Below are 6,000 nucleotides of genomic sequence, written 5' to 3' on the forward strand. Positions count from 1 at the left end.
GCACCTCTAGTAAGCACAAGTCTACGCCGTAGGTGATCTTCTAGGCAGAATCCCCAAATGAAACATGAAATCAAGCAACATCAAGCTACCTTGCAGACATAAGATTGTGTGTAAACGTAGGTACATGATGTACATCCCGTAACAAAAAAGTACTGTTAGTAGAGAACTGCAACTCTAAATCCCCAATGCCAGCAATAGAAAGTGACCTGTCATTACCCAATTGAACTAAACTAGAGACAGTGCGGTAGGAGTCAAACCATTCACGGCATGGTGTAACATGAAATGAAGCACCAAAATCCAAAAGCTAGCATAGCGCATACATAGAGTGAACCTCAATCAATGGCATAGCATCAAAAGAACTAGCTACAAGTATGTACTCCCCATCGGAGTCATCAGTCTACATGACATTGATTTCCTCAATTTTCACACTAGATTTCGCAGGCATAATGCTGTGATCAAAGGACTTTTCTTGTACTTTGTCTTCCCCTTCTCTTTGCACTTCTCATTGCACAACTCATGACACTAGGGGTGTATATGACCCTTCTTGCTGCAATGATGACATGTCACATTAGCATTTCTCCCATGAGACTTGATGCATGACTTACCACGTGACTTAGACCTAGACTTCTCTGAGTCTTTGCCACGTCCATACCCATGGTCATTCTTTCCATTACCATCTCTGCCTCTAATAGTCAAAGCATGTGACACCACACGAGAGGCATCTAAGTACTTACTGTTTATCTCTTCCTGCAGAAGAGCACTCTCTACATCAGGCAAGTTCGAAATAGTAGCAAGAGCACATAAGGCAGTGTAGAATACATCCCATGACTCACTTAGAGTCCCAAGCAAAAACAATGGAGTAACATCATCATTAAAGGTAATTCCCTAAAAATTCAAGTTCTTGAGAATAGCATGGAACTGGCTCAAATGAGCAGACATTGTCATATTCTCCTTCATGCGCAGGTCCATAAGTTGCTTCCACTAATACATCTGACTTGCTGGACTTTTCTTGTCATAGAGGTTCTTAATTTTATCCCAAAGCTTCCAAGAACTATGTGCTTCCTCAACCACATTGTAATGCACCTGTTCAATGAGAGATAAGATGGGGGTGTACTTGCATAACTCATCAATCTCATCCCATGATTGGTCATCAGTCATAGTTTCAGCCTACTCGCCATGCATCCTTAGTGGCTTGATTTGAGATTTCTACACCAATACCTACCAAAATTGGCTCTTCTAGTAGGCATAATTTGTACTATCGAGCTTAGCGATGTTGAAGATAGCACTATTAGTAGAAGAAGATGCCATACTGCAGTCCAAAATAGTGCAGACAGCTCAAAACTGCTTGTTTTTTGTTGTAAATAACCAAAATACCACCAAAACCAAGGCAAAATGACCACGAACTGATAGCTAATGATGCTGCCCACCAAGTACCATCAAAAGTATATAAAATCAAGATGATTTAGCATGAAAATTCCATGTCAGTCCATGCATAACTGCTTGCTATAATAAATTACAACCAAGTATAATGAGAGCAAAGTGTAGGAAAAATGAATGCACCAAGCCAACCACTGATTGTCAAAGCATAACTAGCATCAAATGGGCATAAATCAACATTTGACACTCATACAAACATCAAGGAAACGCCCAAGCGTGTCAAATGAATCCATCAATAAGCTGACACACCCCTTGTGTAATAGGAAAAAGTGTACACAACACTGACAAGACCTGACACAAAGAGGTGTATGCTCAGGGAGTGCAAAGCCCAAATTAGCCCAAGTACATTTGTGAGGACCACCGCATATCAACCATGCAACATCCAAGTGAAGATCCCTGTCTCAAGTATTCGAATGCTCAAGTAGCATAAATTGCCTACTCAATGTCTGTCAAGCATATCAAGATGCTCTCACTAGCACAAAAGTCGTAAATATCAAGCAAAGAAGCTCAACAAGGGTATATGATAGCACCAGTGCCAGAAGATCCAAGATCAAGCATCAATAAGACCTCATGAGTATATATGCTATGTAGCATCCATACATAGTATCCATAGACATCAAGTACATCCAAATTGTAACTCTGGCAAGCCAAGAAATAGCTAAAGTAAGCTCTAGGCAATCAAATGTCAAGCCAAAGCAAGGTTTAGTAGCATCCGACTCCAAACAATGTAATTGCATGTAGTAGTGGCATAGGCCAACAAGCATGTCAAGACCGGTCAAGCATATGAAAAGTACATGCCATAAGTACATTAAAGATGAATATCCAAATGCTATGTGAAGTGAGCACAAGCTCAACCAATGATTCGGGAGCAAGTCCAAGCTCTATGTCGATCCCCGAGAGTCACTACATCAATGTATATATCCAAGATAGAGCCCAAATGTAATAGGCATATCCAAACATAATCAAAAGAGCTTCAGCCCTAAATATTCCAGTAGCAAATAAACATCCAAAATTGAGCAAATAGTGGCTCAATCCAAGCTCAAATCCATAGACAAACCATAGGCATAATTTCCCACACCAACCGAGCATAATCAGGCATCAAATGACCATGTAAAATAAGCATAAAAAGTAGTGACAGGGGGATGCCCTATTTTGGGCTGCTTGTGAACTATGTAAAATAGTCAATGGTTGAGCAAATTCAGTCCCAAAATCATCTCACATCATAGGCATACATTCCTGTAGCATTTGGGATCAACCGAGCAACCAATGTCAATGCCAAAGTGGTCCCAGAATAAAATGCTAATACAACACTGCTGTGGGTTGCATGTAAACTATGTATAATAGTCCCAAACCTGATGTAAATCACATCAATGCTCAATGCCAAGGCTTGGGATCAAATGTCAAGCATAAACCAAGTGTATAGTGCCCAAATGAGGTGTTTTCAAGCTACCAATGAGTGCCAAGGGAGGGTTGAAGTAAAAAGCGAATGTAGGACTTCAAGTTAATCCAAACTAATCTAGGGCTTGTGGAAGGGCTAGCAAGATCAAGGCAAGGTTGGGTGAGTAGTCAAGGACCCCCAAGAGTTACCTCTTGAAGGGCAAAGTCATCGGTAGAGAGTAAGCATCACAAGAAGCAAGAGGACATGGCTGCCCTGCTTCACAAAACCTGTGGACTAAATTAAACTAACAAAAGAGAGCTCCAATACCACTAAAGGAATTCCCTGAGGGTGCCCAAATGGGTTGGTAGGTGCTCGAGAAGCTGAAGAGTGACAGGAGCTTGGGAGAGTTAGCTATGGCTATCGCCGGAAAGGAGACCCAATGAGTGTAGGTAATCAATAGAAAGCTGAAGGAGTCACAAACCAAGTCGGAATGCTCAAGCAACCATGCTCTCATACTAGTTGAAATGTGAGAATTATCAAAGCTTGCTTGGAAGAGCTATGGCGGGAGAGAAAGAGCAAGAAAGAGAGAGAGAGAGAGAGAGAGAGAGAGAGAGAGAGAGAGAGAGAGAGAGAGAGAGAGAGAGAGAGAGAGAGACCAAATGGGAACTCCAACAGTCACAATGTGTGACTGGGCCTTCTTTTATTCAAAGTATCACTAAAAGAATAAAGAATAAAGTGACGGGGACAGGTGCTCGCCACCTACAATGCGTAATGGGAGGGTACTTGTTAGATATGATCAATGCCCCACCCTCATTAGGTACTACCAATGATCCATGGTGCTCAAAGTTGTAAGGCCCCCATTATGAGGAGAAGCCAAGTGTGAGCCCGGACATTGGTGGAGTCCTGACTTGTATATCAGATGAGGTCTATGTGACCGGATGGCAAAAAGGTGACCATTGTGGGTCTAATCTTTGGGTTAGACGGAGTGGTTAAGCTGGTAGCAACTCGAGGCACATTGCATTGAGTTGCGTGGTAAGGGAGTTAAAAGGGGCCCCTATTGTGGGGTCCGGGGGCCGCGGAAGCGGCCCCTGGCTGGGGGGTCCCAGGGGGGCCAGCGGCCCCCCTGGCGGGGGTCCGGGGGCAGCGCCCCCGGCCCGATGGTAAAGGGAATATTCCCTGGAATATTCCCTGGCCGACTAGTGGAGGCTCATATGGTAGGTCGGTCAGCAGGCCGACCTAACGACCTTCGCGAGCTATAAAAGCTAAACTCCTTCGCAGCCATCTGACACTCATCTTTCACCCAGTCAGAGTTGTTGTTCCAGCTAGCCTTAAGCTCTTCACCTATCTTCTGTCTAGATCGCCATCTAAGCTTCACACAGTGGAAGCGCACGGGTGGACAGAGCCATCTTTGTATCAGTTGTTTGGAGTTAAAGAATTTTACTGATTCTCCTCTTATCTATTGTGTACTCTCTATCTCTTTCTCAGATTCTGTTCGCTGCGCCGTGTAATATTTTACATGGTATCAGAGCCCAGGGGGCTCTAGAGATCGGAGAGAGTGCAAGAGGCAAAGGCTTCAACAGCAAAGAGAAACGATGTCGACTCCGGGAAGCAGTTCTGGCGCATCAGGAAGCGGTGCAGGAGGTGGTGCTGCTGTACCGGCTATTCAAACACTGAGGATTCGTCCACCAACCTTCAGCGAAGGCAAGTTAGATGGTACAAACTACACCTTGTGGAAGTTCAAAATTACTACTATCCTTGATTCTTATGAGCTTCTGGAGACTGTGCTGGGGACTGACGCAGAACCACAGCCTACCCCCGACCCATCAAATCCTAGTGTGATGATTCCTCCGAATGCAGATCTTCTACGAGCTTGGAAACGAAGGAATGCAGATGCATTGTGTGCCTTAGTTACAAGCTGTTCTGACAGTGTTTTGACTCTGATTCAGCATACAACCAAAGCGTCAGAGGCTTGGAATGTACTAAGGAGTCAGTATGAAACACGAAACCAAACAAGGATTCAAAACTTGGAGAATCAACTAGCAGTGGAGAAGTTTGCTGAAGGAGAGACGGTTGAAGCATTCATCACTCGGATTAAGAATCTGCGCGACCAGATGGCTGGCGCTGGGATACAAAAGACTAGCGAAGAGCTAGCTCGGAGGTGTCTTCGGATTTGTCCACAAAAGTTTGATGGACTAGTAACTGCCCTTAATACTCAGGTGAGACCTCAAGCTTTGACTTTTGAGGAGTTTTGTGCATTATTAATGGAGGAGGAGTTGAGGCTGAAAGCCCGAGAAGGAAGCAACAATGGAGATGCTGCATTCTCTGCCAATGCAAAAGGCAAAGGTGTTTCCTCCACCAAAAATGATGGTGACAAAAAGAAAAAGGGCGGCAAGAAGAAGTTTCAAGGAGAGTGCTTCTACTGTAAGAAGAAAGGACATGCAATTGCAGATTGTCGTGTCAAGAAGGCAGATGAAAAGAATGGTACCCTTAAAAGTAAAGGGAAAGAGACAGCCAATACGGCTGAAGCAGAGTTGGAATTATTCATGGCGACCATTGAGAAAGTGTGCTCCTCGGCGCAAGAAGAATCTACCACTGACTCTTGGGTGTTGGATAGTGGGGCCTCCCGTCACATGACCAACAAGAAAGGTCTATACAGTTCTATGCAGCCTCTACAAGAATCCATCACTGTGACGGTTGGAAATGATGCTAAATGCCCTGCTGCGGGCACAGGTACTATTTCTTTTGTTGCTGCAAATGGTGAAGTCAAAAAGCTTTCAAATGTGTTGTATGTTCCCGAAATCAGAAGAAATCTCTTATCAGTTGCTGCCATAACTGATCTTGGTCATGAAGTAAGGTTCAAGAAGACAGGTGCAGAAATTATTGATAGTGCTGGCACAATTGTTGGCAAAGGAGAAAGGAGGAACAACCTGTATGAGCTAAGTGCTCTTACAGCCACCGCTGGAGTGGGCACAAGTAAGCTTTGGCATGAAAGGTTTGGACACATCGGATTTGCAGTATTGAAGGAGATGCAAAAGCAAGGTATGGTTGCTCACCTACCTACAATAACTGAATTGAAGGAACCATGTGAAGCTTGTATGATGGGCAAGCAACAGAGAAAGGCATTTCCACAAGAAAGCAAGAATAGAGCACATGCTCCTCTAGAGTTGGTGCATGCTGACTTGTGT

The sequence above is a fragment of the Lygodium microphyllum genome, chromosome 2 (assembly GCF_053477565.2).
Source record: "Lygodium microphyllum isolate KBCC chromosome 2, Lygodium_microphyllum_v1.1.10, whole genome shotgun sequence".
Taxonomy (NCBI): domain Eukaryota; kingdom Viridiplantae; phylum Streptophyta; class Polypodiopsida; order Schizaeales; family Lygodiaceae; genus Lygodium; species Lygodium microphyllum.